The sequence below is a fragment of the Platalea leucorodia genome (assembly GCF_965183815.1).
Source record: "Platalea leucorodia genome assembly, chromosome: Z".
NCBI classification, from domain to species: Eukaryota; Metazoa; Chordata; class Aves; order Pelecaniformes; family Threskiornithidae; genus Platalea; species Platalea leucorodia.
Window position 1 is genome coordinate 24,045,022 of NC_138858.1, and position 16,307 is coordinate 24,061,328.

A 16,307-nucleotide genomic window follows, 5' to 3' on the forward strand; every position below is an offset into this window, starting at 1 on the left:
TAATGAAATAGGCTGTCTGCCTACAATTTTTTCCTTAGTTGTATGCATAAGCCATCACATCTACAGCAAAACCACCACTAAAATAGAAAACTTAAAAATGTTCTTGGCAAGTGTTTTAAGACAACCAATATTCTGTATCTCAGATAACTTAAAATTATTAAGTGAAAATATTTCAGGTTTACATTTATGATCTTCCTAAAGGCTCCTTTCTTGGAAGAGGGACACCAATATGATTACCTGCCCAGTAATCTCCCAACTAGCACCAGTAACTAGACCTGAAAAAAACTGAATTACTGTAAGGAGAAAAACTAAAATGTACAAACAGGTACATTAGACACCTTTTTAAAATATAAAATAAATGATGTAACTAAATGTGATTAAAGTATCCTGCATCTTTTTTGACAGGACTCATGCAAAACTGTAAGATAACCATGTTAATGAAGTTGTTTTTCTCAGATGAGAAGACAGCATTCGTAGGAAATGCAAACTGTCTAAATAACTTAGTTATTTTTACTGTCATTCTACAAATCAAAAACATGTGCATACTGAAGGAGGAAAGACACCATAAAAAAAGACGGTGAGGGAAGATAATATATGGAAGGAAAAATGTTTTTTACATCTTAACTCACATTTTTTTCTGACATGTTGAAATGAAATTTTTCAACTATCTGTAAGTTACATATCAAGTTACAGTAAGCTATATAATAAAAATGTGTATTTTTTTGTATATTGAATCAGAATATCTTAAGACTATTTGAGGATACATTCCATAAAAATTAAACAACAATTAAAAAATTGTAGGTCATGAAAGGTAAGCTGAATTGCAAATTATGAGACCAGTTATGTTGATGAGACTAAAATTTCAGATCGCTCTTAGATAACTTTGCCTTTCTTGTTTGTATCATATACATAATGAATCATTGCATACATTTTAATTTAGTAAGAGAAAGCTACACAGATTCTGCAACTTTACCTTCACACCTTCTTGCTTTTCACTGAATTGAGCTGAAACCTCACAAGGAAAATTCTAGGATTTGCAGAAAACTTCAGACACACATATGGCAGAAAGACTAACACTAGTAGGATAGCACTTAGTGTAGAATTCTTGCAGTTTATAAACCAACATTTTTACATGAGTAGTGTGTAATGAGTGCATTTATTTTTTCAGTGTTCCTTTGTGGGCATTAGTGTAGTCTGCTTTCATCTTTAATTTTTTTTTTTTTTTTTCCAAGGAAGAACCGAGCATTTGTCATAGCTTTAGAACTTAACCAAAACCTCTCTGTCTCTTCTGTCTGTCTGTCTCTCTTTCTATTTATTTATTTAATGTACCTAAGAAGAACTGAACATGGAATTTTAAAACATAAGTACAAGTTAGGTTTCTGAAGTGTACATTTTCTTTCTACTTTTAATGTTAATTCCTTTATCTGGAAATACAGCCTTGCTTTCTTTGCTTATATTCTTTGGCTATTTTAACAGATAAATCAAAGCACAAACATGTTGGCTTTGGATTGTTGTTTCTGAAACAACAGAGAAAATAATTTCCTAAATCTTGCCCCTTTCAGGATAACTCATATTACGAACTTGCTATTATTTTAAGTTTTCTCTTGTCACCATCTATTTGGTTGCTTCTTCAAACCACGTAGTCTTCCTTCATTATGTCTTCTCCTATCTCAGGCTCTTTGAGGATGAGGGATAACATGCAGCATAAACTTTGAGGTCCTTGGATTTCACTGGTATTTTGAAATCCTTCTGAGCTACCAATGTGTTTCTAAGTTCTCCAAGAATTATAGAATAGACTATTTCAGTTGGAAGGGACCTACAGTGGTAATCTAGTGCAACTGCTTGACCAATTCAGGGCTGACCAAAAGTTAATGCATGTTACTAAGGACATTGTCCAAATGCCCTTTAGACACTGACAGGCTGGAGGCATCAACCACCTCTCTAGGAAGCCTGTTCCAGTGCTTGACCACCCTCTCAGTAAAGAAATGCTTCCTAATGTCCAGTCTAAACCTCCCATGTCCAGTCTAAACCTCCCATGTCCAGTCTAAACCTCTGTTATGCAGCCTTTCCATGAACCTGAAGGACTGGTCTTCATGCCTGATATTTTCTTGTCACAGTAATATAACCAGTCTTTTAAAGACTTTTATAGAGTCCAATCACTATCTTTCCTATTCCTATCTAACTACTGACATCTAATTGGCGATAATTCTTTTCTCTGTAAGTAATTCATACTGAACGGTGTTGCAATTTCAGGTTATGAAGTTGTATTTTTGTTCAGAAAATCATATTGCATTCAGAATTGCACTAAAACAAAGACTTAGAATCATATAAAACTACATAATAGAGTAATAATTAACATCATATTATTAATTTTGCAGTGCAGTAAGTGTGCGTGTTAACTTTACAGATGAGACAATCTATTTTCAAAGAATTTACTTCGAAGCTAGGTAAATGTACCTGTTACACAAATTGACTATAAACACATACAACATTAACAAAGGAATGAAGTCTTCTAAAAGCTATTAGTGATTGTTAGAATTACTTGGAAAGTTAAATTTCATACTTTACGATAAGAGTTCGTGTTTTCAGTGTCTTTGTTGTATTGGAATATTTAAGATAACTATATTGACTTTACATTTTAAAATTCTTTCTTAATTGAAGTCTACTCCTCAAAAGACAATAGGTCTACTTTACTTGATTTTATTAAATACAATTAGTGTATGGCATATGCATGTATGATGTGCACGAATTATGTGATTCCTCCAGGCCATTTTGTAGGTCATGGTTGCTGTTTTTATGGGAAGTGAAAGCCTGCCAGTATGCTTTGCTCTACTGTCAGGGTGTGTTATCTGAGGTAAAATGATTGCCTCTCAGACATTTTTATGTGTCCACATGAGTGGCCACACATTGAGGTATAATTTTCATTTTCTGTCAAGATAGAAACCATTACCAATTTGTTATGTTTTCTTTTATTTGGCAAACTTCTCTCTGCATATTTGGCTGAGCTGCTGTATTGGCATGGAGCATAGCAGACGTTTGGGCACTTTTCAGCAGCATTCTACTTTTTATGCAAGAAAAAAAGAAGAAATATGACTCTATTGTAAACAGTATGTATGGTGGTTGATAATTATTACCAGATTTTACTGTCTAAGAAGGCATCTGAGGAAGTGTTGTGAAGAGAGCTGAAAGAAATGCATAATACTAAGTTTTAACATGAAATACCAGAATCTTTGCTGAGACATTCTATTGCGAATAGTGAGAGTCTCTATGTGAGAACGATTATATGTATCTGTCTGCGGCAATCAAAATCCAATTTCCCCTACAGAATTCAAAAGTATCAAAATAAACATGGTATGTACTGCCAGAATGGGTTCTCATAACAATAAAAATGTCTGCAAACAAGTGGACAGACACATTTTTACAGCATCTGGGTACCTCAGGAAGACGTGCTTGATCCTAGTTCTTCCAGGCACAAGCATTATTGTCCCTATAGTTCTATATTGAGAACTATTGCTTATGCTTTTCTTTTAATGATTTCTCAGGTATCTTCAGTACTATTTGATCATTAGTTATTCTTTATTTGCTTACAGTCCAAATAAGAAAGAGTCAGATGCATGACTTCATTCTTCTCTTTCACAAAGGTTGTACAGAGTGCAGCAGAGGTAGGTAGAGATGATCTGGTAGAACTCAGCTGCTCATTCTGGGCTTAAAGTGTTACCCAAGAAGACTTTTCCCCAAAATGTAGGTAACATCCGTCACAGCAGCAGTGAGATATCATCTGCTAATAGTATGAAAACCAAATATGTCACAGCAGAAGACCCAGCTGGAATAATTAACCTACTTGCTACTTCCCATCTGGATTACTGGATAGGCCTGAATTTGAAAGTGAAAACACTGCACAGCTACACTTTATACAGAACACTGCTGCTCCTCATCTTCTTTAGGACTTGGACTGCTGTATACATATAGTTGCATGCATGTGACACCCAGTCAGGTTGTAGCGCTGCTTCAGGGATCTGATTGTAATATGAAATAGTTACAGCTATAGTAGATGCCAAATTTCAGTCCAGAAAGTGTTATGACAACTGCAGATAATGAAACTGATGATGCAGATCCTGTGAACACAACAAAATATTTTCCATAGAGAGAATCCAGCTATGGGAGAAAAAAAATAAGATGCAATCAAGTATATTCAAGATTGATTGCTTTAGTTAATCTGTGCAAAATATTCCTCTTCAAATAGGATAAGAGTGATAATTAGTACTCTGAAACACCCTCCCATCAAGTAATTCTGGGCATGCTGAGTGGTTCATCTCTTTCAAAGTGTGAAATCTGAGACTAGATACAACACTCAGCTAAGTCTTTGTCAGCGTTGAGTGGAAGGATTACTTTATTTGTCATTGCTTCTTTCATGCCTGGTTTCCAATCCCTTCTAAGCCACAAATCTTTTCCTACTGAACAGTTGCCTAACCTAGCTCTGTCCTGTACCCATGCTGTTGATTGCTCTTATTGAAATTCAGCCATTGCACTTTCTGAATTGTATCCTATTTTTCATACTACTACTCCTGTTTGCCAAAATCACATAAATTCTAAGTACTCCAAAACTTTCAAACGTCTTCTTTACAAAACTTCGTATTATATGTACGTTCTGTAATTATATTCTTCTCCAGTAAAGTCATAAGTGGAAGTGAACTAACTAACCCTACCACATTAATCTTTTCACTTTGACATTAAACTATGGCTGTCTACTCCTAAAAATAGGGCTCTCCAGCTGAATTTTTACCAATCTTACATCCTTATGAAATGTAAGAAATATATATCTACACTTTTCCAGATGGAATACTGGTCTCTGTGGAACAGATTCTCTGCTATGAAAATCCACCTGTCATATCCTTAACCAAAGTTCTGGACTATCTTACACTCTTCTCTCTCTGATCTTTAAAAACAAGCAGAGGCTTCCTGAAACTGCTAGATTTATTGACATACTGAAGTATTTCTATTCCTATGAGAAATTTTACAATCCTGACAATTTTTGAGCTGGTGGAATTTTCTGCAGAAAAGAACCCACCATTTTCCTTCTTTAAAGCTCACCTCGTTGCCAAGTCAACTTACCATATTGTTGTGAAGGGTCCCCATTGTTTGTGCATTTTCACAGATAGAATGCACAAGAAGGTTTACAAACCAACTCCGGTACCATTCTTGAATTTAAAGCTTAATTGTCCTGATCAAGTAACCCAAAATTCAAAAGGAGAAGCACTCCACACCACTAAAAAAACAAATAGATTGCACGCTGAACCAATCAAGTTTACAGTACCCTATAAAGCCTGGAAGACACATAGGCTAGGAAATCATGGTGATTTTTTTTTTGTGTGGATTGATTTTAAAGATATGCCCAGCCGTTCACTTCTAAACAAACTAGGTTTTTAGTTGAAGTACATAATAGCTAATAGGCAGCAAATACTAGAAGAGCACCAGGAGGTATTGGTATATGAACATTGCATTAAGGCAATATTCTGTTCTTTCTTGAAAACTCTTTCCATGGTGGTAATCTGAGTCCTAATAAGTATGGGTTTACATTATTGTTACTTGTTCAGTTTGGATTTGATGGAGGATGCCCAGTTCATCCTGCTGGACCTTTAATATTCAGTGTAGAAACTGGGATATTAACATGTGAAAGCTGTCCCTTACCAGGTGAACATGATTACGTGAAGTGCATTTAAACTATTGTTGCCACTAGGGAAGCAGCCAAAGTTTGTATCATCCTCAGTAGAGGGGTTTGGTCTATTATTAATCCCATCAATTCACAAGTCAGGGCTGCAAGTAGACCTGCAGTGGATTTTAGTTTGTGTTACAGTGGAGCTCAGTGATTTTTCCTTCATTCTGCACCCAGCTAGAAGTTTAGGATTTCTTCTTCTGGATTCAGATCTCATCACTGGCCTCTGTCTGCTCTCAGTAATGCAATCTACAGCCATTTAGACTTCGACTGTGACTGCCAGCATGCTACATAGTTCATTTAATTAATAGCACATGATGCCAGTGCTTCATAACTGAACTACTGTGGTGTTTCCTGGGTGAAATGTAAGGTGTTGGATGTGAACTACAAAGCTTCTTAATTTAAAGAGATCAACTTTTTCCTTCCCCGTGGAACACTGTCATAGCTGTAACTAAGCGACAAATGTAAATGAGACAGTCACTTAAGTATTTCTGGGAGGATGTCTAGACTCTGAAACTTACTCTTTCTTTTGATATGAAATAACATAAATCCATTCGGCTTTCAGATATACTGTGGGACAAGAAAGAATGAGTAAAATGGGAATTTGGAATGAGGCAATAGTTTTTCACATGTTTTTTCAGTTTAAAATTCTTATGGTTAGTTACCTTTGTTGAGTCTGAGCTATTCTAAATGTTGGTTAATTTGAGGGATAGGAAAAATAGGCATTTTTTTAAATCAAAGTGAATAAGTCAATGCCTGAAAATACCTTTCAACTTACAGTCAAAAAGTTGTTGTGAAAATTATGTGAGAGTAAAGGTCTTCCATCTCAAACAAAAAGGCATTTCAGATCTTGCTTAATAAATTGTTTCATGTGCATGTTGTGTAATTACTAATGTTGCAATGACTATTGTCATCTTAGTTACTCATGACAAAGCTCATGTAAGATAGCGAGGATTAATAACAGTTCAAGAGGGAATTTAATGGCACTGTTCACTTAAATAGACTGTTTAAAATCTTGTGGCTCTTAGAAGGCTTTTAAAGATATCTTCTTCTTGTACACAAAATATTATTTTGATTTGCACAGTGATGCTTTGCATAGATCTGATCACCTGATTATAGCAAAAAATAAAGGGAATGAGTCTGTTTTTATTAATTTATTGCTTCTGTGGACAAAAACCTCACTGAAGTTCAGTGCTAACCATTTAAAGTGCAGCCTGGTTTATATATGTCAAATTCTGTAATCTGTTCCCAGTTCTGAATTTTGCAAAACTACCATTGAAGCCAGTTAAATACTTTGACAACATTGGGTGCTAATGCTAAGCCCTTTCTGCCAGGACATTCATTGCAATTTGACTGTGTAGTTTTTTTTATCCAGGTTGTAGAGACAATTATATTTTACTCCAGAACAAACAAAAAATAAATTTGTATATTCAATGAAGGTATTCGCTATCCAGCGTCAATAGTTACGTCCTTTATCTTCTCAAAAAAAAATGTTTTTGTTGTTAATACAAGGAAAACTTCTCTCAGAATATTTAGCATTGGTTTCAGTGAGAAATCTGGTGCAGTTAGGAATGGGAACACAGAGTAGTTCATTTATTTTGTATTCTCCCAGTAAAAGGCTTTGTGGCTGAGAGAGAAAGATTTGGGTCTAAAAAAAAGTATCAAGGCACCGCTTTTCCAATGTGTGTTATAGAGAGTAGGCTAGAATTGGTTTGGGATTGGGTTTTTTTTAATTGAAATAGCAATTTCAGAATCAGGTAAGTTGAAATTAGCTAGACTCTTTTTCTATTGCAAGATTTAATTTATATTAAGAACTAAATCACGATGCACACTGTTAGTATCTACTCCATGTAAATTTGATAATGTCTTCCACATTTTATTCCAGGATTTCCTATTTAATACAGCATCTACTGTTAAATTTTGCATAGTGAAATTCTTCTGGATAAACACCTAAAAATATTGGTTATATTTCTTTCATAAACCTACCTTTATACACATTTTCTAAAATACAGTTCCTTTCTTTGCTATAATACCTCAGACTGAGGATTATGAAATATGGCTTCCTCAAGCTTAGCACCAGTCTCTGCAGACTGAGTTGCAGAAGCTTAACTGTGACAAACACAGTAAGCTCCTGAAAACTACGCAGCAGTCTTTTTTCACATGCCGATGCTAGCTTGGGGAATGAAAGAAAAAGTGCTGCTGTAATTTATGCCAGTGAGGCACAAAGATGGATTAAAGCCATGTTTGCTCCCCTCCTCCCACCCAGACTTGAGCCAACGTTCCTCCACTAGTCTGGAAAAACTGGCTCTGTATTAGGTCTCTCCTGCTAAGGCCATTGATTTACTCAACTACATTTTAAAAAAGTTGACAAAAGACTTACTTGATTGTTACAAAGGATAAATGAATGCCAGAGGTCTGTATTAGAAACACATTGGAAAGAGGGGTTTCTTTTCTGTTTGGCAAAAAATAAGTGTTTGTTTGGGTTTTAGTATCACCACTAACATTTAAAGGAAGAGAGAAAGGGAAAAAAAAACCTTCTGCTGTAATTTTTTTTATTTTCCCTCCAGTTTTCTCTCCACCTTCACCCCTCTACTGCTAGAATGTGGTCAAACCTTGATATGTAAATGCTAGCTTCTAGCCCACTGCTTCAGTCAGTAATTCTGTATTAACGAACTGTTCTTCTGCTGAAGTTGTGTATTTATTGCTTCTAGCTGTTCGGCATGCTTGAGAAACTCAGAGCATTTGGGGTGGGTTTTTTGTTTGTTTATTTTTTGTTAATTCCTACATGTCTAAGTTTATTTGGACTAGGCATCTGGGCCTGGAATCGACTCCTGTTTGACTTAAATTCAGAGATGATCCATGCTTTACTCAGGGGATATCTAGTATTACATTTACTGTCTGGAAATCTTGCATTTTATTTATTGCCAGCAAACCTAGAGAAGAATGAAGAAATAATCTTCTAAATCTTTAATAGCCTAGCTTAAGCTTCCTGCATATTTACACACCTTTTCAAGCACCCCAACTTCATCTCATTCAATGACATGTTTGAACAGTAACGATTTGGACATATTCAGAATGGGGAGAGGGAGGGACAAAAGAGAAGGGAGGGCGTCCAGAGAATGTTGTGAAAATCTGAGTATTTTTGTGCTAGAAATGCTCTCCTCTCCTTTCCTTCACTCCAACTCTGTGCTCTGGTGATACTATACTGCCTGACTGTTTGTGTTAACTTGGGGAGACTATTTGCTGACTTTTAGAGTATCAGGTATTGTACAAGCTATTCCCAGAGACAGGATGCTAGACTGGATGGATCATTGGTCTATTCCGGTATGGCGGTTCCCATGTCCTTACAGTAAATGCTGTGTAAAGTTTTTCTACACTGGTACACTGTCTGGAACAACATCTGGAATTTGCATTATAGTCTTCCATACCAATCCACTCTACCAGGAGCAGTTATCTATTTAAAGCACCCAGCTTCTTTCATCAAACTACTTAAATATTTTTATGAAAGGGACAAGGATATAGTGTAAATGTACGATATAGTAATTGTTACCAAACAGATGCAATATAAAAATAGGATAACTGAATTTTTTATAGAAAAATATTTATTGCTTAAAATCTTAAGTCATCACAGTTTTACATATTTCTAATTCTGATACTATGAGAACTAATCACATTTTTCCCCCAGTGCTTTGATTATCTTTTGAATCGGATGAGCTTTTTTGTAGTTGATTTTCCCTTTCTCTTAGAAGGTTACTTACAACTAAATCTTCTTTCAAATCTCCATTCAAATAGAATATCTCAAAAAAGTATTATATTAGAAATACCTGCAAAAGTTCTGTTCTGATCATTTTATGCTGTAGGCCTACACCAAGAGAAAATATAAACAATTCATTCTTTGGCCTATGGAGGACCCACAACTTGCTGGTTATTCTGAAGAGGTTAAACCCATGTCTTCATCCTCCAGTACTTGTAATACAGTTTCAAAGGGCTAGTCCAAGTTAACAGAAGTGTACAGTCTGACTTTGTATAATATTTTTAAAGCATATTTTTATCAGTTTTGCTTGCTTAGAATTTGACGGAAGGAAGGTGGTACAGACTTTTGCTCTGTGCAAGAGCAGCAATAATACGTTACCTCCATTGTTAACATCCGAATGCTGAAATATTGTAGGCTAATAGTACTCCATTCATCTGAAAGCTAGAAAATAACACTTTCGGGTCTTGCAGAAATGAAATTACCCTCAGGAGAGTGCTGGGGTGGGGGTATTTATAGCAATAGTGAAATCTTAAATTTCAGTCTAAAATCTGTGCTCTGTACCATATTCACTAATATGGATTGAAACACTATTATTTTAATGTAGAATTAAATACTTAACCTGTGAAGTTGACTGCAATATGGCAAATATCTGTATCTATAGCAATTTTCTCAGTACTCTTCTAAGCATTTTTTTAATATTAGAAACTCCTATGGAACAACGAATTATTTTAATTTGGCTAGACCTGAATAGCAAATCTTATTTCTCTTTTTAAATAGCAAGTTAATAAATTTGAAAAATATAAGGTTTTATGAAAGCACAAAAAATTGGAGGGACAAGTGGTCAGATCATTAGGAAAGGAGATGGGGAAAGACGAACAAAGGAATGTGGAACAGTGGACACAAGAAGTGAAGCAAGAAACAGTGAAATCTCTTAGCAGTAACAATCACAGCAGAAACCTATGCCCACAGATTATTTCTAGGAGGCATTATAAACTTTGTTAAAGTGAAATCAAACCTGGTTTGGCAAACTAGGCTCAAACAGGAACAGTGTGTGATACAGTGGAAGGTTTAAATACCAAGTGCTACAGAAGAGTATGGGCTTTCATAGGTAATTTAGCACAGCTCCGATACCATGAGGAAATGAGACAAAACATACTCAAGGAAGCTTGTTTCCTGTACACATGTTTTTTGTGATAGCAGTGGCTGTGTGAAACAGTGAGAATTAAAGAGATGAATTCAGGTTTGAGACTGTGTCTGTAGCAGTACTTATGCTATCAACCTTCATCGCTATAAGAATCAGAACCTCCTTCAAGTACTTGGAAAAAATTATTTTTCTTTTCATGATCTGTAAGAGAGAAACTTGGATTACAGGACTCCTTTGCATGAAAAGAGGGATGATGGGTTATCTCTTACATGAAAAGAAAAACAAAGCTGGATAGTGAGATAGGGCAGACAGAAACTAGGGAACTTGCCTGCAAGAGTTGTGTTGCACAAAGCACTTAGTGATGGTTGCAGGTTTCATTAAAGACATAAACATATTTCCTCTCTCCTGCTGCATTGTGTTTACAAAATTATTTGTAAAGCTCTGGGACAGTCTTATGCAAGGAATGGTGACAGCAGCCTGAGCCAAGAGGCTTGTTTTCATTGTAGCATCTCAATTCTGAAGAAAGGTGGGAACAAGATTAGTTGTTATTGAAGTATTTCCTCCTTCACACTTCCCATTTTTTTTATGGTTTTGACATTCTTTTTGTCTTGTTTGTACTCTTGTTCTCTTGCCTCAATTCAAAATTTTTGCTTGTTTTCAATTGTCATTTGACATTTTTCTTCATTTTATTTACATTTTGGTCAGTCTCTCTTTCTCTGTTTTTGTTTCTCATTCCTATCCTTTTTTTACTCTTTACCTTCCTCAATTTATTTTTCTTTTTGGTCTCTCAACTGTCTCTCAGTGTTTCTCAACTGTCTCTCTTCTTCCTGTGCCACCCGCTACTCTGCTGGAAGTGAAAAGAGTGCCAGTGAGTTCATTCTTCCAGAACAGCCAAATTTTTTTTTTTTTCCTTTGGGGAGAGAGCTCATTTGCTTTGATCTGTGGATTCACTCATCTGTTTTCTCCTCTGTTCACATGAGCTACATTTCTATCCACTCCTATGTATCATGAGAGTGATGGGAGGAAAGTGTTATAATGTTTCCTACTTTAATGCTTACAGTTTAACATACACATTTACAATATTTGAAGGAAAATGTTAGTGGCAGAATATAATTTAAGGACAACAGTAGTGCTTGAGTACCTCTCATTATTTTTCTTTTAAATATATGGTTCATTGGTGAGACAAGAAGGCAGCATGTTACTTGTAAGCAATATTGAACTCTGAAACGAATGGTAATACTAATAGTTATGGTCTATATTGGTCTCTCTTTTTTCAGACAGCCTGTACAATGCAGGAAGCAGCACTGAATTTCTTGACGCAGATACTTACTCCTGCTTTTGTTCATTTTAAGCATCATGATGGAGAGAACCAATAACTTGCATGAAATGTAGCAATAATTTGCAAAATGCTGATATTGTAAGTTTTATAGCAATGTGATTAGCAGCTTAATTAATTTAATCTGCATTTAGAAGCAGTGTGTGATTTTTGCCCATGTTCTGAGCACTGGTTTAGATGTACTGTCTGTAAGTAGTGCATTTTTAGTAACATACTGTTCTGCATCTGGGAAGTGAAAAGCTGCATGTTACTTTTTCTTGTTGCCTACTGATTGCAGAAACAAAGGATATATCATAAGCTGCCATATTTTATGCAAGCACCTCCAAATGAATCCTAGCTAAAACTGCTTAAGAAGTTACTGCTTCTCTGCCAAAAGCTACTACCCTCACAACAGAGTTGGCAGAATACAACTTTTGTCCACATCTGTTGATGATTTACTGCAAAGCTCAGCTGTTTAAAATGCTGACATAGATGAGTGCAAGATAATGTCCCAGGTGCTCCACTGAAGTGGCAGAGGCACCAGAGGGCATGCTGTGTGGAGACACTTGTACAAGGAAGGTTGAATGGGCAGCAGGTGAGCTGGGAACAGCCAACAGCTGTGTCAGTTAGATCATCAACTGTGGAATTAAGCAATGCAGCGTTGCACTTTCATTCAGTTAGTATAAAAATCACTGATGCATGCAGTGCATTTGTACCTGGAGATCCGAGCTTCATCACTAGTGCAAAAGCATAGTGCTTCTTTGCTCTTGCTGAGATTCAGAATGATTCAGTTCACTGACTGCCACTTCGGTTTGTCCCAAAGGGCGGTTCTGGAAAGGCCAGAGCTGTTGTGATACCAGAGTTCTGTTTATGCTACAGTTAACATGACTGCCACCTGTCAGCAGCTGGCTATGGTTCAGATCCAAGCATGGCTCACGCATCTCAAAATCAGAGGGATTACTGTATATCATATCTTTTCTTACAAGTACCGTCTCACTAGAGTAGTTCAAGAGAACATGATCTGTCTCCTGAATAAACTGGTTGAGTCTGCATGGAGAGCACTGTGTAGGTGGGGTTCATTCTTTGATGCACAGTTGGCCAATACGGTGTTGCCTATGCTAGACTATTGGACACACAGTTTAATCGTACTGTAATAGTTCTTGAATGGTTTCTGGTGTGCTGAAGTTTCTTTTTTAGCTTCAGTTGCAGCCAACATTCTCCCACTTGTTACCTCCTAGAAAGTAATCGAACTGATCACCAAGGTAATGTATTAGTTACCACAGCTTAAGGACATATAGGAGCTACTCTGCTAGTAACTGTGAAGTCTTGTTTGCTGACTGTTGCAAAAATCATTATCTGAGAATATTACTAGGCCAGGAGAGTATCCACATATTTTTGAAAACCTGTGCAATCTCTGAAACCACCTTAAATGAATTCAGGTATTTCATTCTAATGTTTCAAGACATTTAATTTTTGGAATACAGAAGAGAGCCAAGTACTGAATATCCTTTAGTAACACTGAAGGAAAGAAGTGCAGTACAGCAGAACAGCTGCTCCCCCATTACATGGGATAGGACAACGGTGAAAGTTTAGGATGCTGTCATCTCTCCGGGGTAACAATCAACCCTCTCCAGCAATAAATCCGTGCTGAGATAGCTGGTTCTGATTTGCAGCACTATCTTAATAAAAGAGGTTAAGAAAATAATTTTGTGGTTACTTTTTCTGAAGAAAGTCAACAATTTGCACACCTAGATACTTTAAACCCAGAATTATCAGTTTGGCAAGCTATTTTATTAAAACTAGTTTTGAGCAAAAAAAACTAAGCTGTAAAACTTTTTTTTTTCTTTCGAGTTTTGCATAGGAGAACTGACAACCTTTCATCCTTTAAATTTTGAAGAAAAAGTGTGTTTTAAAGTTATATATCTCACTTGCTTAAAATGAACTGTCAACAAGCAGTGATAAGCACAAGTTAGTAGGTTCCTGAAGACCAGAAATGAAGAGCTGAAGTTAGAGCTTTCAGCACAGTGACTACAGAAGCATGACTGGGCAGCCAGCTCCCCCTGGAACCCAGTGTGGAAGGGTAGAGAGTTACAAACCGAACAAGGAAAAGTCTCATGCAACCTGTATTTGTGGAATCGCAGCCCTAACTCCGCCCTTGGAAAATTATGCAAGTGCAAACTTTTGTTGGAGGAGCTTGAGTAAGATTACTGTAAATTCAAATAAATCATATAGAAATAATTATTAAATACTTACCATATTCCTAAAAAAAGAAAACAATTTGAATTGGTTTTGGAAAATAGTATTAAGTGTGATTTACCATTTACATAGATACAAAACAGGTCTACCTCGGAAGATGTGTGACTTGCAAAAAATAAGCTGAAGTTCACATCAGGAAAATATTTTTTTAAAATCTCCACCACAGTCTATGTTTATTTTGCTTTACCTATGAGATGGTACATCTGAAATTGATTCTGGGAATATCAAAAAGTTTCTTAATATTGGCTTATTTTTAATCACAGCCGGGAACACCTCCGTGGAAAGTTATAAATAAGAGTCAGAGACTATGACTTCTTTCAGCTCTTGGAGAGAAGTAAACATAGCTTAGTCTGAATCTACTGCATCTAATTTGCAAACTACCTGGGACACAGTTTGACCTGACCCAAGAATCAGAGATGTATTTATTTTTAATTCCCATTAGTTGTATCCTGCAAGTGTGCTGTGACGTTCTTTGAAAACGTGAGTTGATGAAATGGCTAAGTGTGACTACACTTCTACGTACACTTATATAACACACTTTAAATCCACTCACCAAGGGATGACTCCATCTTTTTAGGCCTATATTTTAATTCAGACTAGGATAGTGTGATTTGGTATGTGTTCTTAAAAAAATATTCAAATGCTCATCTTTAATAAGTTGAGAAGAATATGACAAATGCAGAAAGCATGTTAACTAAAATAAATTACTTCAGTCCCTCCACTGTGAGACAATGTTTTTATAATTAAACTACAAATATGCAATCATGAGTCATTCTGATGGTACATTATGTTAGTCTGAATTGTAGATATGACTAAAAAAAAGTAAGTTTTGGTGTTAGTTGTGTGTACAGGGTTATAAACTACTGAAGTTTTATACACTGGAAACAACTCTTCAGTATTTCCATAGGACAAGGTAATATGCAGGCGTGCTGAGAATGCTGTACAATACGAGATTTATGAAACCCACATGTCAAGAATCAATTGTGATGAAAAGTCTCAATTTTTTTTTTTAAGGTTCTTTCTAAAGCATTCAAACAGATCCCATATAGTCTATAGCTTTGAGTTTTGTCTGGTTTCTTTAATAGTACTATATTGTAATTTACAGTAACTGAGCTGGTACTCCCTCCCAACCTTTCTTTATGTATGGAGATTTGCACTAGAGCTCTCTGAAAAATATGTTTAATTCAGGACCTCTTACATGTTGCAGGAGACTGATAAAGCAGTATTTCATTGGCCACAAAAGTTTAATTTTAATACTGGCTTGTTTTTCCTGGGTTTTCTGTTACAAAGACTGTAGACAAAGACATCTAATGCTATAAAGATTGATCTGCTTAGATTCAGTTCAGTATAGTTCTTAAGTTGTCCCATCGAAGTCAAAGACGTTTTTGCAATTGCTTAATACAGAATCCAAACGCAAGTAGGGTTTTTGCGTAGGCATGTTTGTTTGCACTGAAAAATCTTTTAATTTTGTTTTGTTTTGTTCTGTTTTTAATTGAACATATGACCTTTATACTTGCTCTCCTGGTTCATAAGTAGCAATCAATAGGTTTACAATTGGTCAACTTGTAAACATGTTTGGTTTGGTTTTCTTGTTTTTTCCTCCCACCTCTCTTTAAGTAGAGTAAATAATTTATCGTTTCATTTAAGATTTTGTTTATCCAAGCTAAAACTCATAGTCTCGTAGTTTTCTGGCAGCTTCTGTATTAATCCTCATCTCAGTGGCACCTGCTAATAGGGCCATAGTTGATAAGCTCCAGGCTTTCATGCCACTGACTACAACTAACAAACTACTTTTCACTCCAGGTTATCATAGAATCATAGAATGGCTTGGGTTGGAAGAGACCTTTAAAGGTCATCTAGCCCAGCCCCCTGCAATGGGCGGGGACATCTTCAAATGGAACAGGTTGCTCAGAGTCCTGTCCCACCTGACCCTGAATGTTTCCAAGAATGGGGTATCTACCACCTCTCTGGGCAACCTGTTCCAGTGCTTCACCACCCTCACTGTAAAAAATGTCTTCCTTATATCTAGTCTGAATCTACCCTCTTTTAGTTTAAAACCATTACCCCTTGTCCTGTTGCAACAGGCCATACTGAAAAGTCTGTCCTCGTCTTTCTTATAAGCCCC

The 16,307-nt window shown here is 36.1% G+C and overlaps 1 protein-coding gene across 1 annotated transcript in view; it reads left to right on the top strand.

The window, feature by feature from the left end:
* The window catches only part of CWC27 (CWC27 spliceosome associated cyclophilin), a 123,217-nt gene that overhangs the window by 105,007 nt on the left and 1,903 nt on the right, over nt 1-16,307 (top strand). The window lies entirely within an intron of this gene.